Source organism: Heptranchias perlo, chromosome 36, assembly GCF_035084215.1.
Source record: "Heptranchias perlo isolate sHepPer1 chromosome 36, sHepPer1.hap1, whole genome shotgun sequence".
NCBI lineage: Eukaryota > Metazoa > Chordata > Chondrichthyes > Hexanchiformes > Hexanchidae > Heptranchias > Heptranchias perlo.
The window spans coordinates 14,549,652-14,570,575 of NC_090360.1; the positions used below are offsets into that span (position 1 = coordinate 14,549,652).

The 20,924-nt window shown below is 43.2% G+C and overlaps 1 long non-coding RNA gene across 1 annotated transcript in view; it reads left to right on the forward strand.

Moving 5' to 3' along the window:
* Positions 1–14,929, forward strand: part of LOC137304126 (uncharacterized) — a 43,142-nt gene extending 28,213 nt beyond the window's left edge. Inside the window, exons 4-5 of the long non-coding RNA XR_010958518.1 lie at positions 12,472–12,629; positions 14,354–14,929. This is a non-coding gene — a long non-coding RNA (uncharacterized lncRNA). The remainder of the gene's footprint in view (positions 1–12,471; positions 12,630–14,353) is intronic.
* Positions 14,930–20,924: the final 5,995 nt, after the last annotated feature.

Genomic DNA, 20,924 nt, shown 5'->3' on the forward strand with positions numbered 1-20,924 from the left:
GCTGTGATTCACATCCCCCTCATCCTCCCTCCCAAACTACTGGGATTCCAATCTCGAATATGGAGTTATGAAAATGTCAAGCCAAGGCCGAGCTTCTCCCCACAGAGAGTGAGAGAAAATGTGAACGAGAGTCACCGATAGATTACTTCCACAGGTTCCTCACAGTCACCGGCTCGGAATGATGTTGACTGAAACCTGATGGTGGATCTCCTGACTGTCCTCTTGGATGATATCAGTGTCTGGCACCAGTGACAGGAATATTAAAATAATTTCAAAAAGCAGAGCTTGCACCTTTGCAGAAATGCGTTAAAATAATTAATCGCTGAAAAGAAATGAACGTGTTAACTGCGATTTATTGCTAGCCCTAATATATATATATACACTAATCAATTTTCCATGGTGCTGCACACAGTGGGGAGTGAGAGGGAGGGGGTTAATTTTCACTTTGCTGTCAGTGTGGTAATTTGGTGGAGCAGATTGCTCACCTGTTATAGAACCCGCCCGATTTTCATTCCATTGATTTTAAAGGGTGGGAGATCTGCTCTGCCAAGTTACTGTCCAGGCCCTGACATTGAAAAATTAACTGCCCCCCCCCCCCGCCCCGATCCTCGTGGACTCTTCATATTAAGGGGAGGGGTTAGAGGGCCGGAGATAATTGGACCAGGGGCATACCGACATAATTCAGCCCCCATTTTAAAGTCCCATTTTCATAGTATCATAGAATTTTACAGCACAGAAGGAGGCCATTCAGCCCATCGTGCCTGTGCCGGCTCTATGAAAGAGCTATCCAATTAGACCCAGTCCCCTGCCCTTTCCCCATAGCTCTGCACATTTTTTCCCTTCAAGTATTTATCCAATTCCCTTGTGAAAGTTGCTATTGAATCTGCTTCCACCACCTTTTCAGGCAGTGCGTTCCAGATCATAACAACTCGCTGCGTAAAAAAACACTCTCCTCATTCTCCCCTCTGGTTCTTTTGCCAATCACCTTAGATCTGTGTCCTCTGGTTACCAACCCTCCACCCCCCCCCCCCCACCAATGTTTTGTTTCAGTACTTTTGGTGATTCAAGTTTACCAACCAGTTTGGCCTCTCCGCGGTGCGATCAGCTAAAAATGTTTCCTGACAGGCGATCAGGTGAATCTCCTGCATTTTCATCCATCACATCAGAATAGTTCGGCAGCCGAAGGCAGCGGCCAGGGGGACCGCTCTGTTCTGGAACTCAGTTAATTAAGACTGAATGTAAAAGGAACTGTTTGAAACCAATTTAAGTGCACTGTGTCAATAGAGCCCAGCCACTTCATGCTGATTGAATTTGAATTAAAACAGGGAGGTTGCCTGCAGCTTTGGCTCTCCTTTAACAGCAGGCTGTCTTCAAATTCAGTTTGTGAAGTGACTGATTTTCACAGCAACTTGCAGCTCAGGATCTGCATTGATTTAAACAACGTTTCTTAATAAAACAATTACTCCACTACAATCAAAAACCAACATTCAATTTAACAAGCAATTGACTCCATCTTTGTGCTCAATTAACTAACCCCCTCTCTACTCAAATTGACTATTGTTGAATGCTAGTCAATCTCTTGTGGCATTGTATCCCGACTTCGGGCATATATCGCCTGTTCCTTCATCGTCGCTGGGCCAAAACCCCTGGAGCTCCCTCCCTAACAGCTTCACTACACGGACTGCAGCGGTTCAAGAAGAAGGCGGCCCACCACCACCTTCTCCAGGGGCAACTAGGGATGGGCAATAAATGCCAATGACTCCCAAAGCCCGAGAATGAGTTTTAAAAAATAAACGCAGGGAATCAAGACCATGTGTAATCTTCAGGTGCACTGGGGGTGATAGGTAGGTTGATGGAGTCAGGGATGGGGCCTGGACAAGCTCCCGGCCCCGTATGGGCCTGGTTACTGACCCCCAACCCTCCCTCAATGTTTTGTTTCAGTACTTTTGGTGGTTCAAATCTACCAAGCAGTCTGGCTTCTCCGTAGTGCGATCAGCAGTGACCGTCATGAACATTTAATATTTGCCTATTATGTAAAATATGATCACAAATTTAAATTAATTTTTTATTCCTCCCATGACATGAGGCAGGTGGGATGCTCCTGTAGTGACACTTCCCCAACCCCCCTTGTTCACACGTGTACAATTCCCCGTAGGGATCTTTATCTCGTGATTAGGTCTGTCAGCCTTGGTTGGTTTTCCACTGCTCTCTCCCTCACAGCCTAGAGGCACCGAGGCCCACTAAAATACCCCCACCACCCTTCTGGTTGAGATTAGCTAATTCAGCAGGTGTCAAACGTAAGACCTTCTTAACCTTCTCCAGTCGTATGTCTCAGATCACCTCCTCCCCTCTCTTGACTCTGACCAACTCATCCCCCTCCCTTTGCTCTCTCACTCTCTTCCACCTCACACCCTCCACTTCTACTAAACCCCACCTTGCTCCTTTTACAAGCTTTCCTAAAACATTGCTCTTCAACCATGTTTTTGATCACCTTTCCCATCCTCTCCTGATGCCTGTTCAGTGCCCAATTTCCTAAGCACCACGAAATAGTTCTTTAGTCGAGGCACTATGTAGTGTGAATGGTTGACGCTTTCTAGATATGCACTTTTAAAAATTCCACTGCACCAAAGTCCATTTCGGGAATTTGAATTTTTGTAAGGAATGCATCAATTCTTTTTATAAGTTGTGTCGTACCCAACCTCTAACCATTAAATTCTTATCAACAATCCAAAGAGTGGTTAGAATGTGGAACTCGCTACCATAAGGAGTAGTTGAGGCGAATAGCATAGATGCATTTATGGGGGAGCAAGATAAATACATGAGGGAGAAAGGAATTTAAAGTTAAGCTGATGGGGTTAGATGAAATGGGGTGGGTGGAGGCTTGTGTAGAGCATAAACACCAGCATAGACCAGTTGGGCCGAATGGCCTGTTTCTGCCCTGTAAATTCTATGGAACAATCAGCAAATTCTGGGCCTGACCGTCTAATATCGGACAGGCTGAAGCAAAAGCACCACCTGGTGGACGGATGGTGTTAACGCCAGTTACTAATATCTGAACCCCCTCCAACTGTGTTTCATATACATTGTAAAATAATTTCATTTCATGGGGGTTTAAGTGTAGCTGATGCTGTGGCTTCAAAACAATTAATGAACCTTCTCAGTGCAAGTTTATCTGCGCGTTCCCTTTCTCTTTCGATTCAGCAAAAGGTGACATTTAAAATAATCCAACAAAATTTCAGTGTTTCCAAACAAAAATGACATTTATCTCATGCAAATTTTAAGCTCTTTACAGAGTATATTTTACGCACGTGTCACAGACGCTGGTGAATATACGGCTAGGTTTCCAAATGTAGATATAACAGCTGATTTTTTTTGCTTGGCCTCTGGTGAAATGCAAAGCAGCTCCCTCTCAAATCCCAAAGTGTCGAATCTTTTTTTTTGGAATTGTGTTTTCTGTTTCTTTTGTGTCGTGCATTTGTCTCTCCTCCAAACCAGCTGCACTGGAATCGTGTTCAGGTGAGGACAGGAAACCAGTGCTGTGAATGGTATTGCAGAGGTGGTGGATAGCGAACTCAGGGAAAATGAGCCCAGATTTAGTGCCCAGCACAGGCCAGAAATCAGACCTGGGACTTTCCTGGTTTGTATGGCTCAACCCAATGATACATCATGTATTTACTCAATGAGCTATTGAAGGAGCCCAGAGTTGTCGCCAGCCCAAACCTTGCTGGAGTGGGGCATCTTACAGAGTAAGCTGTTAGTTAGACTTTCTCCTGCTCAACGCTTTTTTTGGGTTGTAACTTGCTGGAAGTGTGAGCTGATAACCGTGCAATGAGGGCATCAGGGACCTTGGTGAACGAAGGGACACACAGTCTCTCTCCTTAATCAATGAGATTTAAGGGTTGAGAAAGAAACTAAGGAACGACGGAAAAGGAAATAGGGTGAATTAGAGTCAAATCAGGTACAGAAAGAGAAATAGAAAGATTGGATTAAGAGAGAGACAAAAACAGACAGAAAGGAAAAGTAAGAAAAAAATATTTAAAATTAAACTGGCCGTTATTTTGGTAGCAAATTCTGGGCTTCATTCTGGGCAATGTATCAAACAGAAGCAGGTTTTTCCAGCGTTTGGACTGATTCCAGGCTGTAAGTGACTCACGCTTGGAGCTGTGCACCCGTCTCCCTGCACGAGAGCATCTTGGGGAATTTGCACAGTGGTTTCAAATGCGAAACCGCAAAGGCCTGAACCCCGTCGGGTTTCTTCCGAAGCCAAAGGGGCCAGGCGAGCGTTCGGATGATCGCTGACAGCTTTCGTCCTGGTGCTGGGGAGTGTCGAGTTACTTTGCTAAGGGAACTCACCAGGGTATCAGCGGGGCCTGAATCTTTCCGTGCTAACATTGCAGTGTGTAATCAGTCTGACAGCCATGTGGCTGGTAGGGATGACCTGCTTTCATTGGGTGTGAAGGAAGGTCCAATTGACGTCTTCTGCAATAAATTTATTGCTCGTGCAATTCTGAGGGCTGGAAATGCTCAGGTCTTCATGCGACACAGCGAGAATACTGTATCCCTTTTGTTTTGTCCTTACACTTAGTTTGAGGGCACTGTGTATTCAGCTGGGAGAAATCTATTTCAGATTGCGGTGATTCTGTGCGGTTCCGTTTTTTCAGAACTGTGCTATTCATCCGAGGCTTGGCCGTGAAATAAGCAGCGAGAATGAACTGAAACGCATGTTTTTCCAATGATTTCTGTTTCATTTGGGCTAATGAAGATGAAGCTTAATGGCTGGACACAAGGGTAGAATGTGGCCTGTCCTCCATAGAAAGAACTTGCTTTTATATTGTGTCTTTCATGACTTCAGGATGTTCCTAAGCGCTTCACAGAAAATGAAGTATAGACACTGTTGTAATGTTGGAAACACAGCGACTAATTTGCGCACAGCAAGGTCCCACAAACGGCAATGAGATCAGTTTTGGTGATGTTGGTTGGTGATATTGGTCAGGACACCGGGGAGAACTCCCCTGCTCCTCTTCGAAATAGTGCCATGCCATCCACCTGAGAGAGGAGACGGGGCCTCGGCGTATGGTCTCGTCCGAAAGACGGCACCTCCGACAGTGCAGCACTCCCTCAGTACTGCACCGGAGGGTCAGCCTAGATGATGTGCTCAAAAGTGGGACTTGCACCCACAACCTTCTGACTCAGAGGCGAGAGTGCCACCCACTGAGCAATGGCTGGTGAGTGAGATCCTCGCCAGCTCAGCTGCCAGGCTCCTGTTCGTAAGGTGCAGGCTGTAATCAGACTCAGGTTTGATCCATCTTCGCTGTTCCTTAATGTCTAGAACTCCAGCTGCCCAGTGACTTTTCACCTGATCCCATTGAGAATCTTAACAAGTGGGGGCAACCGAACCAGATTAGAGTTTCCAAAGTCACAAAGCTGGTGATTTTTTTAACGTGATCTGATTAGTTAACTCTTTATTGTGACTTCAAGATTTGAGAACATTCTTTCAAACGGCTAATGTTGATGTGATTCCGACACAATATTTAGACTGCCCCCCCCCCCCATATTCTCCAAGATCTCCTTGCCTTTCTTCATATCTGTCCCCAGGCAGCGAGGGTAGGTGGGCTATTCCACAATCGGGGGCCTCGCAACTGAGCCTGATCGTGTTCCTGCCTGAGGACTTTGCAGCAGGAGTCAGTGGATTTGTCTCGGGAGCAGGAATGTTGGTTCGTATTTATGATTCTTCCTCAGCCACAAACCAATGGTCTCTACTGCTGCTCTGGCTGGGATCAGGCAATTCAACACTTGGTGCCTCCCTGACCTGAAACAGAAAAACGCCAGAAAGGCACAGCAGCTCAGTCAGCGTCTGCGAGAGAGGGGAAAAGTTAATGCTTTGGGCGTAAACCCTCGGTCGCCTCTGAACCGGACGAACAAAACATTGAATTAGAATCAGAACAAAGGGGAGAGGGGGAGAAAAACAACAGAGACAGTATCGGCCGTGTGATCTGTGAATTGGAGATACGAACAATGACAGATGGGAAAAGACCCTTTGGTCCATCCAGCCTGTCCCACACAATTGTGATACCTTGTGCGTCACAATGTAAACACTCCCCACCCCACCCGAAACTTGATCCCTTGGGAGAGGCGAAAAACCAGGCCAATTTGAGGAGGAAATCCCTCTGCTACCCCCTCCCCCCCGCCCCGGTGATCGAAACTAGACCAGGAGATCACTCTGGCCGGGATAATTCTATGCATTACATTACCCACCTCTTGTATGAAGTGATCTCCACCCCAGCCAGAAACAGGTCCAGCTCTCGAAGGAGGAATTCAGTGAATCAGCGACCACCGTATGAGCTGGCAGCCCGTTCCAGAGGTCAACTGTTCTCTGGGAAAAGAACCACCTCCTGACATCTAACCCAGATCTGGCTGAGATGATCTTTATATCAGACGCTAAGGACAGGCGGAAAAGACATTAAAGAATGTAAGAAAGTAGGTGGGAGAGTGGGAGATAAATCAGGAAATTGGAGCAGGACATGGGGACAAAACAGGGTGAGTCTGACAGCCCGAAGAGACGAACAGCCAGAGCACAGACTCCTCCGCCTCTACAGTGTTGCGATGAAGAAATTCACTCCAAGCAGCGACCCAATTCTCTCCCCCACCGCCCCCCCCCGACAGACCTATCAAACATCACCAGCTTCCCCATCAGAACAGTAACCATGATTAAAGTCTGAAATGGTTAAAGTCCGTGTTATGTTCAGTGGGCTGCTGGCAGATTAGGTGTTCTTCCTCGAGCTTGCATTGAGTTTCATCGGAACCATGTGGAAGGCCAAAGATGGAGAGGGAATGAAATGAGGAATTCAAACAGCGAGTGTCGGGGAGCTCGGGCTCACGGTTGTGGATGGAAAGGAGGCGTTAGGCAAAGTGGTCACCGAATCTGCAATTATTATTCTCAATGGAAAGAACATCGCACCATGAACACTGAGCCTCCCTAAACTGTGTGAATCGGTACCAGACTGCGCACTGCATTCAGCAATTGAGACACCAGGGAGGAATAGTTGTACTTGTGCCAAAAGCAGTGTTACAATTAACCAACTCGTCTGAAAATAATTCACACATTTGTGTTATTCAATTTATTTTAATGGCTCATTAACAGTGTGTTGTAAAAGTCAGGTATTGTTTAAACTTGACATGTGTTAGCGACTGGGTCTGTGTTAATACATTTACAATATGCGACCACATCTGGCGTGATTCTGTCCTGCTGCCAATTGGATATAACGTATATCAAAAACAATATTACTATTATGTCCCAAAAGGTTTTCCGTAGAAGGAGTTATCTGGACGAGGCCTCTACGTACTGTCATATCTTACAGTATTTAAATTTTTACACGCTGGTGTTGCATTTTATTTGTGTTTTGGCTGAGTTGGGAATTACAATCCAGCGAACCCAGCCCCTCTCCTCTGGACTCTGGTTCCACGGTGTTGGCTGCTGTCCAGGACAATCAAAGAATCATACAGCCACAGAAAGAGGCCATTCGGCCCACCTGTGCCTGTGCCGGCTCTTTGAAAACTCAGCTGCAGTCAGCACTTTGAGGAGGTCAGGGGAAGAAAAATGATTCTATTTACCTCTTCTTTCGCTGGTCCTCCAGGATTGGGAAGGTTGAAAGTTTCCCTGCCCTGCCTCCCTTGTGGCTGCCGGCTGATATTCATTCCTCCTCCTCCCTCCCTTTTTGTTTTAGTGCCCTCACCTCCACTGGGTTCCCCAATGTGCCTGAAGACTTGACTTGCCCATCATCAAGAATCTAAGGTGCAAAGGCGAGATGTGGAATGCAGTTTGGGTCCAGACAGCATGAAGGTGTCAGCTGTGGTTCAGTGAGTAACACCCTCTGGCCCAGAAGGTTGTGGGTTCAAGTCCCACTTCAGAGACTTGAGCACAGAATCCAGGCTGACATTCCCAGTGCAGTAGTGAGGGAGTGCTGGACTGTCGGAGGTGCTGTCTTTCAGATGAGACCTTAAACTAACGCCTGAAGGCCCTGTCCACCCCTCAGGTGGATGTAAAAGATCCCATGGCACTATTTGAAGAAGAGCAGGGGAGTTCTCCCTGGTGTCCTGGCCAATATTTATCCCTCAATCAACATCTCTAAAACAGATTATCTGGTCATTATTTCATTGCTGTCTGTGGGACCTTGCTGTGCACAAATTGTGTTTCCTACATTACAACAGTAACTGCATCTCAAAAAGTACTTCATTGGCTGCAAAGCTCTTTGGGGTGTTCTGAGGTTGTGAAAGGCGCTATATAAATGCAAGTTCTTTCTTTCTGTAATGAAGTTAGATGAATTTGTGAGTATTTGAACTGATTGGAGAGAGTCAACATGGATTTGTAAAGGGTAGGTCATGTCTGACGAACCTAATTGATTTTTTTTGAGGAAGTAACTAAAGTATTAGACAGGGGAATGTCTATGGATGTAGTTCATAGGGACTTCCAGAAGGCATTCGATAAGGTTACACATAAGAGACTGTTAGCTAAAATTAAAGCTCATGGAATCGAAGGCAAATTATTGACCTTGTTAGGAGATTGGTTGGGTGGTAGAAGACGGAGAGTAGGGACAGTGGGTATGTACTCGAATTGGAAGGATGTGACCAGTGGTGTCCCACAAGGATCTGTGTTGGGGCCTCAACTATTCACTATCTTTATTAATGACTTAGATAACACTTAAAATCAGAGCCAGGCCATTCAGGAGAGAAGTTAGGAGAAACTTCTTCACACAAAGGGTGGTAGAAGTGTGGAGCTCTCTCCCACAAAAAGCAGTAGATGCTCAATTAATAATTTTAAATCTGAGATCGATAGATTTTTGCTAGTCAAGGATATTAAGGGATATGGAACCAAGGCGGGTAAATGGAGTTGGGATACAGATCAGCCATGATCTCATTGAATGGCCGAACAGGCTCCAGGGGCTGAATGGCCTCCTCCTGTTCCTACATTCCTTTGTTCCTATGAGTACAAGGGTTTAAAGGGAGGCTTATCCCTCAAGCAATTTGGTTGAAAAATAAAACCCATCGTTCAAGTAAAAAAAAAACCTTAAGTTTAAAAAATTTCCAACTCCCCACAGAAGGGCTGACTTGCTGATGGGGTCAGTCTTCTCCAGTGATTATAGACCCCACCACAAAAATTCTACCAAAAAAAAAAAGATTTAACACACAAAGAAAAGGTCTTTTGAGCAAAACATAATTAAAAATATTGTTGGGCAGAAATCAGCAGAGTCATGACCTCAAATTAACTTAAAATCAAACCAGGGATGAGCTCCACTGAGATTGGTTGGATGTGTTCTTTAAGGATTTGATTTGCTCCTTTAAGAGGCATTTATTGTCAGGGGATTGGTTTATTTGTGTTTGTTTTTAATCCTTCCCTCCAATTCCCATGTACCAAGCACTAACTCTATTTTAACAAACGTTCTTCCACATTGTGACTTTCCGTCCTGGTTCCCACAATTCAAAATTGGCCCAACCGTTCCATTGCCAACTGGATAAAAGATTATGGAGGCTATTTCTGGGTGCCTGTTTTGATTATCTGTTTTTTTGGCAGGTATCGGATATACAAGCTTCACTTGCCTTTTCCTGAAATGCAATCATGGAAGCACTAGTGCCTCACTGCTATTGAGATCATGGTACATAAGACACCTGGGGTTGCCAACTCTGGTTGGACATATTCCTGGAGGTTTCATCATGTGATCTCTCCAACCGCCCCACCCCCGCCCTCCTACCATTGGTCGCCTGACATGTCCATCCCTGCGAGGCACCGCTTTCCCAAATCAAGTGTAAAGTGAACAGTCTCTTTTGGGGGTGATTTTAAACCCCAAGAGCAGGTGGGTTGGGGGCGGGTAGGAGTTGAAAATAGTTATTTTTTTGGGTTAAGGCCGCAAAATTTTTGGACTCGGTATTCCCAGTGGGAAGCCTGTATTTTAACGCGCTGACGTTAAACCCGGAAATAAAGCCGGAAATAAAGCCGGGTTGCGGTCGCGACCAAAAAAACAACTATTTTCAACTCCCACCCACCCTCAACCCACCCGTTCTTGGGATTTAAAATCACTCCCTTTGTTACTTGACTGGATGATTCTTCACCGTCAGTCAAACAGCCAATTTTCCCAACTACGATATTTTTACAAATAATAAATGAAAGTGCTCAAAGAAAATGAAAACATAATGCAATTATTTTTAATGCCCCCAAGGATTTTTCTCCCAGGTTTGCTCGCAGCAGTGTCCAGGAGATTAGTCTTTAATTCCTGGAGACTCCAGGACAATCCTGGAGGGTTGGCAACCCTAAAGACACCTCAAATCTTTCTGTTCTGCAGTGTTTTCTTTTTTTAAACTCATTTCCTACCAGCAATTAGCTGCAACCTTGTCCTCGACATGGCAGGTCTCCAGTTTTGTCAGGTATTGCCAACTGGGCAATGTTTGTGAATTAAGTTTATAACTCGTGTCTGAAACCTGCTGTTGGTAATTTTAAAATATAATAATAGCAACAGACCTAGCAATGTAGGGGGGGGGGGAGTTGGAGTAATAGGCCTGGTAACTGGAGGAAAAGTGTATGGGGCCCAGTAACCAGGGGAAAGGGATAATAGGACACAGGAACGAGAGAGGGGTAAATAATGAGGCCTGGCAGCCAGGGGATGGGAAAAGGGATGCAGTAGCTAAGGGATCCGGCAACTGGGAGTGGGGTAATCAGACCTATCAACTGGCCTAGAAACTGGGAACAGTGGGGCAAAGTGGCCTAGCAACCAGGGGAAGGATAATTTACCACGTCCAGTCAGTATATGGGGATCAGGCAGGAAAGTGGAGTTGAGGTCGAAGATCAGCCATGTTCTGATTGAATGGCGGAGCAGGCTCGAGGGGCCGTGTGGCCTACTCCTGCTCCTATTTCTTATGTTCTTAACTGAGGGAGAAGCGCAATGGCACTTAGCTGCTGTGGAGGTGGGTTGCAGGACCCAGCAACTGGGTAGAGACGGTACCAGGGCCCAGAAAATAGCACAGAGAGGGATTATAGGACCTTAGCAACCACGTTGAGAGGAGCAACAGGACCTAGCAACCAGAAGCAAGGGCCACCAGGGCCCAGTAAATGGGACAGAGAGGGGTAACTGGCCTAGAAACTGGGAACAGTGGGGCAAAATGGCCTTGCAACCAGGGGAGGGATAATTTACCATGTCCAGTCAGTACAACTTCAATCCAGTGCAAAAACCACATTTAAAAGTGTCCCGGTGGGTCAGTGGGAATCCATGCAACATATGGACTGTTTTGAAATAGACCAGTAGGATGGCACGGGTTCTAAACCGTAACATCATTGCACGTTCGCCCCTCAAGAGACCAATATATCACTGCCACAGATGATCCATTATAGGAACATAGGAACAGGGGTAGGCAATTCAGCCCCTCGTGCCTGCTCCGCCATTTGATAAGACCATGGCTGATCTGTGATCTAACTCCATATACCCGCCTTTGGCCCATATCCCTTAATACCTTTGGTTGCCAAAAGCTATCTCTCTCACATTTAAATTTAGCAATTGAGCTAGTATCAATTGCCGTTTGAGGAAGAGAGTTCCAAACTTCTACCACCCTTTGTGTGTAGAAATGTTTTCTAATCTCACTCCTGAAAGGTCTGGCTCTAAATTTTAGACTGTGCCCCCCACTCCTAGAATCCCCAACCAGCGGAAATAGTTTCTCTCTATCCACCCTATCCGTTCCCCTTAATATCTTATAAACTTCAATCAGATCGCCCCTTAGCCTTCTAAACTCTAGAGAATACAACCCCAATTTGTGTAATTCCAACTAAAAGAAGCTCAGAAATAAAATGAACTAAATTATAATGTTGTCCTGATCATTTACGACACAACTAACTATCTGCAATGCCCACTGGTCGCAGGAGGCCTCGAACCTATCAGTGGACACCGCGTGATCCCTCTCCAGGCCCAGCAGGGGGCGCACAAGGCCCAAGTGCAACGTAACGTCAGGGTAAAGCAGCATCTCCTGTGCACACTGTCGTAATGTTAAAACATGAGCCGCTAGGGGGGTAGCGGAGTACACATCGACACGGGCATGCGTGGAGCTGCGCTTTCACTGCCGGTTAGGCTGAGGTCAGTCTGCAGTATAACTAGGGTCTGCCCGGCTGTGATACTGGTCCCTGATGGATAGCTGCGATGTAAGTCTGCCTGTGAATTTCCTAATATGGTGTCAGGACGTTCGGAAAAACAAATCTGAAAACAATTTTCATTCCAAGGCTTTCCAAAGTCGAAACTAATCACTGAACATGAATCTGATGACGTTACTTTTATTGGGCAAAAGCTTATTGCTGTGGATTTTGATAATACAATGTGACTTTCCAATTCTAATTTTAAACAAAATACACCCAAGTTATACATCATCCTATACCTCACCAGCACATGGATGATACTGCTTTTGTCGCTGTTCCAATAATTTATGTATTTTAATTGACAGGACCACTATGCAAACTCCGCTATTAGACACATACAGGTTGCTTTCTATAGGAATTTCTTGCTTGCAATCAAGAAATCGACCTATCGAAGTTCCCCAAAAGGTTGTGGATGCTGGGACAATTGGAGCTTTCAAGATTGAGGTCGATAGCTTCTTGTTGGGTAAGGATATCTAGAGATACGGAGCAAAGGCGGGTAAATGGAGTTGAAGTACAGATCAGTCTGAGGGGCTGAATGGCCTCCTCCTGTTCCTAAGTAAGATATTCCTGCCAAGATTTGACCTATCCACTTGCCACCAGGGACGCTGTTTGCCTTGCAGAGGTTCAGTTTTGGGGGCCCCTATGTTTTCCTAGAAAATGTTACTAGATATCACCTACTGAATCTAGTGTCAAATCCACACACCTACGATCGTGAAAAGACATGTTTGCAATAGGTAATATAAAAACAGTTGACAAAATGTTCAGGGATCAGCCATTACCATTGTGTAGGTCCTTTCGCTGGATCTGCCCAGGGCCCCCTGACTGGCTCAGGGCCCCGTACAAATGCACGGGTTACATGGTCCTAATGCCCCCCTGCTTACCGCTCCTCTTTGTGTTGCAACAGTCAGCCGAAATGAAGAGCCCGATCAACCTGTTTGTAGCAGGTCTGTCTCAGTCCAATTTAAATATATGTATATATATTTAAGGAATTGACTGCTTTAAAAACAGCTCTTTTGGGTAAATTGGTTTAATTGGACTCAGCCCTAGAACTAACACACTAACCAACCTCTGTGGTGTTTGCTGCACTGCCTGTGTGTTGGAGATGCCCTCTGGTGGTCAGAGAGGAAACAGCATTTCAATTCAAAGAACACAACCAGTGGGGCTTGACAACGCCTGTCTGAAACATTTACTCATGAATTAATTCCAGTGGCTCCTATTCTGGCAATCACAAATGTTTAAAAAGAAAGAGTAAATTGCTGTTTTTAGTACTGAAGCCCATGCTTGAGAAAACAGAATGACTGAGTCACCTTATTATGCCACTTAATGTACAATCAGTCTTCCTATCACCATATCTCCCACCAGTTGTATTTTCAAGTATACCTCATTTTTTTGAGGCTGCATGTAGTGACACCACAAGTCCCGGCCAGAATGGAGACGATTGGGTAATTCCTCCATCAATCACATCTAAAGATTACATTGCTGTAAGTAACTGGGATTAATTTTACGCAGATAATTTGTATTATATAACTATCCTCCAATCATTGCATTTTGCTGAAGAAATAATCCTGCTTTAATCGGGAGACTTTGCTGTAGTTTTGATCATGAGTTCTGTTTGCTGTAGTTTGTAGAGACTCTGTTTAAATAGACACTGTTTGCTGTAAAATGGACTCTGCTGTAAAATAGACCGTAAGTCCCACCCCACCTCCAGCTCATTGGCTGACACAGTGGTGTCAATACTCACTCGTTTTTTGAATGATCTGTTGTCAAACTAATTTGGTTTAATCTGACACATAGAATAATCCTGAAGCACATTTAGCATCAGGTTTATCTGAGTCTTTGGACTTTGACCAGATATTTCAGTCGCAATAAGTTTTGAGGCTGGTTTTGCTGCTGATAAAAGCTAATTAAAAACTCAATAATTAACACCTGCACCTCACAAAACACTGAAATAACTGGGAAAAAGGGCACATTTAAAAGAAAAGTCTTTTAGTGGCTTATGTTTACCAAAGATATTCTAAAGCCAGATGTTTGCATGAAAATACCCGTGCCGTTGTTAGGTTTCATTTATATGTGGCAATATTTCTCCAAGTTCTACACAAGGTTGCCTTTTGCTGCCCTGAGTTTGCATTGGGAGGGATAATGTTGAATGGTTAACACATTATTACAGCCGTGGCTTCTGTATCAAAGGAACTGGCTTATTGGTGAATTAGATCTTCAGCAACATTGTGACCAGGGTTCTGTACAGTGCTGGAACGGTCTGAAAGAATTTCTATAGTTTGAATGAATGAAGAGAATTTTTTAAGCTCCGGTGACAACAGCGAGTGACTGAGTAGCAAAGAAAGAAAGAAACAAAGAAAGAACTTGCATTTATATAGTGCCTTTCACACCCTCAGAGGACCAAGGAAGAAGCAAGAACAACAAGTAGAGAATTTTTTTGTGATTGAGAAGATGAGACAACATGTACTCAGATGTTAGATGTCAAGTCTTGGTCTGACAACTTCATAAGAGAAGGTCCCTTCATAGACCATGAGATATGTGGTGTAGAACAATTTTGTGAGATAAAAACAACCATAATCTCAAGGTTGATGAAATGCCAAGAAAGGTCCAGGATAGAAGTAGATGGCATCACTTCATTACTGCCTATGGACCATCTGAAAATCAGGAAAGATAATTTAATTCGATTGTGAGTAATGCATAAGTGATGGAATTGGAAAAAAAGATTTCCAATGGTGTCGCTACCTCTACTGGAGCAATGTTAATAAACCTGTGAATTAAAGGAAGCAACTTGTTCAGTTTGGAGGGTGGAGACCTTTTTATTCACACACACAAGCACCATTAGAACTGTATAAGTATAAAGTCCTTACCCATGTACAAGCACTTCAAGGCTATACCGTAATCAAACCCTCCATTTTATATGTCTCCATCTCTTGACTTCTCCAGAGAGCCTGAGACTCTCTCCTTGTAACCCAGTAGCCGCAGTTGCAGTGGATATTCTCTGTGACGCTGTGTAAAGGAATTTCCACTTGAAATGTGTCCAATTGCCAGTGCTGAGTCATAACTATGGGATTTTCATCCATTTTCTCCCTCGTGATGAGTTCTTACTCTCAACCATGTTGCTGGGGCTCCATTGAGAAGAGTCCAAATAGTTCCTTAGTGCGGGTGAGAAAACAAACTTGAGAGGCCAAGCTTTCCCAACATCTCTCACTTACCTCCTGATGATTGGGCAAAGTGGCCTTGACAGAGGCCTGGCCCCTAGCCCTCTATCTTGGCCTAGATGTGTACCAAAAGGAGGGAAATAAATTTGAAAATGAATCACAGAAATAAACATATTTGAGACAGAAAAGGTCAGACATTAGTTGGAGTTTAAATGCTCTCATATGTAAAATAATAATCCAGATAGTGTTACTGCATAATGAAAGACAACCTGAAAACACTGTCAGAGTTTCTCCCACTGTTGAGTTTAGAATAACATTATTGGCTCAACTGATGTTGGGTAATGGAGAGAATGGCAAGTAAATATAATTGAAAAGGCTTAATAGTTCCCAATTGCAATGTGACACCCAGTAAATGCCCTGGATTTGGATTTCATTGGCAGTAACACAGGAGTAGCTCAGAGAGGTCATAAGGACAGGCTGCAATAGAACATTAGTGGGATGCTCTTCCTCAAATTGGAGTTGTATCCTTAGCATCGTCTAGACTCTCAGTTACAAAACCTCTTCTAGTAGTTTACATAACCTTTCAACATTACTGTTATTTGGCTTAATCTTGCCTTAGGTACTTGATTGTTCCAAATCTGTACATAATTTTGTTATTGTTGTAATATTGTTACTCTGTTGTATATGGAGTGATGTTGGTCTTTTTTTTCCCTTTTTATTTGTATTTTTGCTTAGGTTTCTTTCCCTCAAATATAGAATCTTACAACACAGAAGGAGGCCAATCGGCCCATCGTGCCTGTGCCGTCTCTTTGAAAGAGCTATCCAATTAGTCCCATTCCCAAGGTCTTTTCCCATAGCCCTGAAAATGTCCCTTTTCAAGTAAATATTCAATTCCCTTTTGAATTACATGGTGATATTGTAGCTATTGCTATGTATTTCAAAATGCTAAAAGTTGAAAGCTTAAAAAGAACAGACGCAAAGCTATAATTTAGCTCAAGAGCTTTGGGTAAATATATAATATGTTTACCCAGATTCTACGTTAATTTGCGGTTAGTTTATATACAAGTAACAATATCCCAGACAAACAAGGGGCCTTTTACATGTCTGTACTGTTGGCCTGGTTATCCGATATTGCCCATGATACATACAAGGTGCTTTTCTCCTTGTGCCCATTTGATAAGATTATTGTGATTACCTTGGGGGAAATCCATACCGCAGGCGATGAGGTGATTGCTACAGAACAATGGGTATGTGATACTACAAGCAAAACAGTGCCTGATACTGGATTAACACAGGTAAATAATCTACACTCTCTACCACAGGGACATTCGACTTGAGAAAATGCAGTGGGATAAAGTTTCTTGTATACAAACAATAATTATCTTAACCACAAGTCCCTGGCATTTAGCTGTACATAAGAATACATAAAGCTAAAATGAATTAAATATTGATTTTTTTTCACCCATATATGGTTTACCAGAATTAAATCAAATTCTTCTTGATGGAGAGGTTCCAGTAAATGAATAAAATAGCCATCTGTATGTAATTATTTTAATTATAAATTGTCTGTCAACCGGACCATTCCATTCTCAATCATCTGTACTTAACACAAGCCATCCAGCCTTGCTGTGCCATTAACTGCAGACAATTTGGTCTTCTGTTGCTGTTAACATAGATTCTCCAATCTCACTCTGTTATTGGAGCATAGTTAAGACCATCATTGGGCTTTTGACAAACATCACTTTAATTCACTATGGAACAACTCTTTCCAGACTATGTTTGCATGTCTTGTTGAATTAATTCAGCTGATTGATGTGTATTAATATCACACATTTAAAGTCAGAGGGGCATACCCTCCTGTTCCTATCTCCTGGACAAAACAAATTCAGGAAATCGAATAGAGAGGAGCACTCAGCCCCAAGGAAGCCCATCCAATATTCTGTCCATTAATTGTGGACCTCCCCGGTGGCCTTTCCTGTATGTGCTGTGCCCAGGTGATCCAATAGCACCAGCACAGGTCCAGGAAAATCTGCCTCATAGAGTTTTTCTGCTGTAACTGAACATGTTTAAATTAAAATAATTTACGATTCTGATGATTGTAGTTTTCCTGGAATATTGGCTGCCCGTTAACTTAATGTAAAGAATATTTTATCAAAAGAAAAATCTGCAACCTCTCTTTAAAATGCTCGTTTAGAATAATGGAATATCGGCCTTTATCTCAAGGGGGCTGGAATACAAAAGGGGAGAAAGTTATGCTTCAGACCTTGATCAGACCCCATCTGGAGCACTGCATTCAGTTCTGGGCACCACACTTCAGGAAGGATATATTGGCCTTGGAGGGGGTGCAGCACAGATTCACCAGAATGACACCAGGGCTTAAAGGGATAAATTACGAGGCCAGGGATAAGGTAGATGGAGACACACTATTTCCTCTGGTGGGCGAATCCAGAATAAGGGGCCCCATTCTTAAAATGTGAGCTAGGCCATTTAGGAAGCACTTTTCCACACAGAGTAGAGGAAATCTGGAATTCTCTCCCACAGAGACTGTGGATGGTGAGGGTCAATTGAAATTTGCAAGACTGAGATTGATAGACTTTTTTTTTAAGTAAGGATTTCAAGGGATATGGATCAAAGATGGATAAAGTGGAGTTTGAGGTACAGGTCAGCCATGATCTAATTGAATGGTGGAGCAGGCTCGAGGGGCTGAATGGCCTACTCCTATAATACAATACAATCATAGTTGAGGATGAAAAATAAGGTTCAATTTTTAGTTGTTTGACTTCAGTCTAAAAATTGAAAAGCAACAACCTTGGACGGTGATCTCAGTAAATCTTGGCAAATAAATAACATATCAGGGATTATTAATACTCTTCCCCCACAGTCATACAACATCAATAGCCTCTTGTGAACGTCCCTCACAGTGGGACACATTGTGAGCTGCCGGTCATTATTTGCAAAAGCACAACTCAAAATGAGAAACAAAGTTCAGAAAGAAAGCTGTCTATTTTTATAAATTGAGAAAGCTAGTTAAAGGGCCAAGTCAAAAGAGAAGGCCGAAAGGAATAGGAGAGAAGACGAGGTAACTGAAGAAGTAGCGATCAGTTAACACTAAGCTTGGTTTTAAAAGCCTGTAGGTTGAAGGAAAGAGAGATGATGGAGGGAAGCAAATAATAAAAAAAAATAATAGTAGAGATTGAATTCAGAGATTTGGCATAAGATTCAATTTTGCTATTTATGGTGCTATTTGATCCCATAGAACCATAGAAAAGATACAGCACAGAAGGCGGCCATTCGGCCCATCGTGTCCGCGCCAGCTCGAAGAACAACCAGGTGCCCATTCTAATCCCGGTCTGTAGCCCTGCAGCTTGCCCCTCAATTAGATCAGTCCCCCTTATATTTCTTATTCTCTCTCATTTGTTTGAATCATCATCATTAACACTTTGAAGGCTGAAGGAGTTTTGATAAAAGTCTCTGATGAAAAAGTTGTCATCTATTAAAATTTCAGGTTAAGTATTACAGAAAAAATTTACAACTTACATAACAAGTCTGTACAGGGGGCTCCCTGAAGAATTGGAAGGGAAGTTATATTTTTGGAAAGGTCATTGCACTCTCTCAAAGAGCAAAGCTTTTTTCCAAGAAAAAACTATTCTCAATGTCTGATTATTATAAATCGCCTGTTAACAGATTTAAAAATAAGTAGATATGCTTTAGAGTCTCCCACACTGGTTCTAGCTATAGGACCCCCAAGTTCTTGACATGATAATGAACCTTATAAACTATGATCTTGCAATATTGTTTCCTAAAAGGATTTCCAACAGATTCACTACAGTCAGCAGACAAAAGGCAAAATACATACAAACATATTGAACTCGAAACACAAAAATATCATGAAGTAAATTCCAAACTGACAATCTTCCTTGCTATAAATTGGTTTCTTAAATTTCTCTTTGGGGACCAGGTTAACCAGTGAGAAAAGAAAGATTAACCCATTTCACAGCCAGAAATGTGAGGAATTCCCATTATTTTCAATGGGTACCAGTCCCACGGGACATACTTTTATGAATGTCCTTATTGGGCTACTTTGATTAAAACTGTTGTAGTTACCTCAATGATAATTTGGGTCATTGCAATGTTTGTTCAGCTGTTTAAAAAAATCATTTGAAGGACCAAGTTTCCTGTCCCACCAGTGATTAAATAAAAATTATTGATCAGTAATATTTATGTGACACTGATTCCCTTTGATTTGGTTGTATTCTATAGCAGATTTCCTTGCATGTTTGACACCATAGTGAAAGTTTAAAAACCAAATCATCATTAGGTTCTCGTAACGTTATCATGATGAACTCTGATAGGAAGCCAAAAACAGCCCCCCGTTTTTCTTTTGCAGCTGCCATGCAGGACACAGTGAAGAATGCGACTTTATAAATGGGTCTGGGTGTTAAATAAAACAGGCGTTGTGTTTTAAGAAGGCTGTTTCGCAATTGAAATAACTGCGGTAACTCACTGCTACTGCTATAATATTCTGTTTACTCTAAGCCAGGCACAGTTTTAAATCACAAGGCAGCAAAGGGCAATGGTTTAAATGTGTTAAATGAGACTGTTTATTGAGGTGGTGCTTGATAAATAGGGTTTAGCATGAAAGTGCAACTATCAACTCTCGCCCGTGTTCTGGGCTCCCACCAAATACAAGCTAGCATTGTTGGTAAAGCATTAGGCTTGTAGGTGAAAGGTTGAGGGTTCAAGTCTTGCTAAGGCCCACTCAGAATTCCAATCTATCTGGGGATATTGAAGTGAACAGTGCTAGTGTGGGTTGGGAGCTGGGGTTCATACATTAACGTTAGTTATGCCTCAACAAAGTGTCAAATAGCATTCCAAATTTAAAAGGGGTGTAGAAATTGAGACGAGCAGACCAACCTCCTGAGAATCTTCTTTCCCTTTTTAAAAATTTCATCTTGGTGGGTTTGTCCCAGTTTGACATATTTATGTACCTCTTTGACCAAGCTTTTGGTCACCTGTCCTAATATCTCCTTATGTGGCTCGGTGTCAGATTTTGTTTGTTAACGCTCTTGTGAAGCGCCTTGGGGCATTTACTATATAAATGCAAGTTGTTGTTGTAAATATAAATGGAAGCAGTTTCTTGTTGTTGGAGTGAAATAAAACATACCCATTAAGTGAGGTAGACTTAACCCAAGAGGGAATGGAATTACAGTGGGCTATCTATAGGATACGCAATGGCTGTTTGTCAAGAAATGAGCTTTCAAGTAGTGATAGAACTAATAACTCCTGATTTACTAATAGGCCTGACATTATCTGGTTTACCTCCATGAACTATTGGATAGTTCGCTAACAGTTATTGCGCAAGGTCACATGTCAGGGCCACCGGCGCGAGATACTAGAAACAAAAACCTGCATTTATGCAGCACCCTTTATGTCCTCAGGATGTTTCAAATTGATTCATCGCCAATTAATTACTTTTGAAGTGTAGCCACAATTGTTATGTAGGCTAACACGACAGTCAATTTGCACACAGCAAGGTCCCACAAACACCAAATGTGACCAGTTGGTTGAGGGATGAATATTGGCCAGGACACTCCGAGAACTCA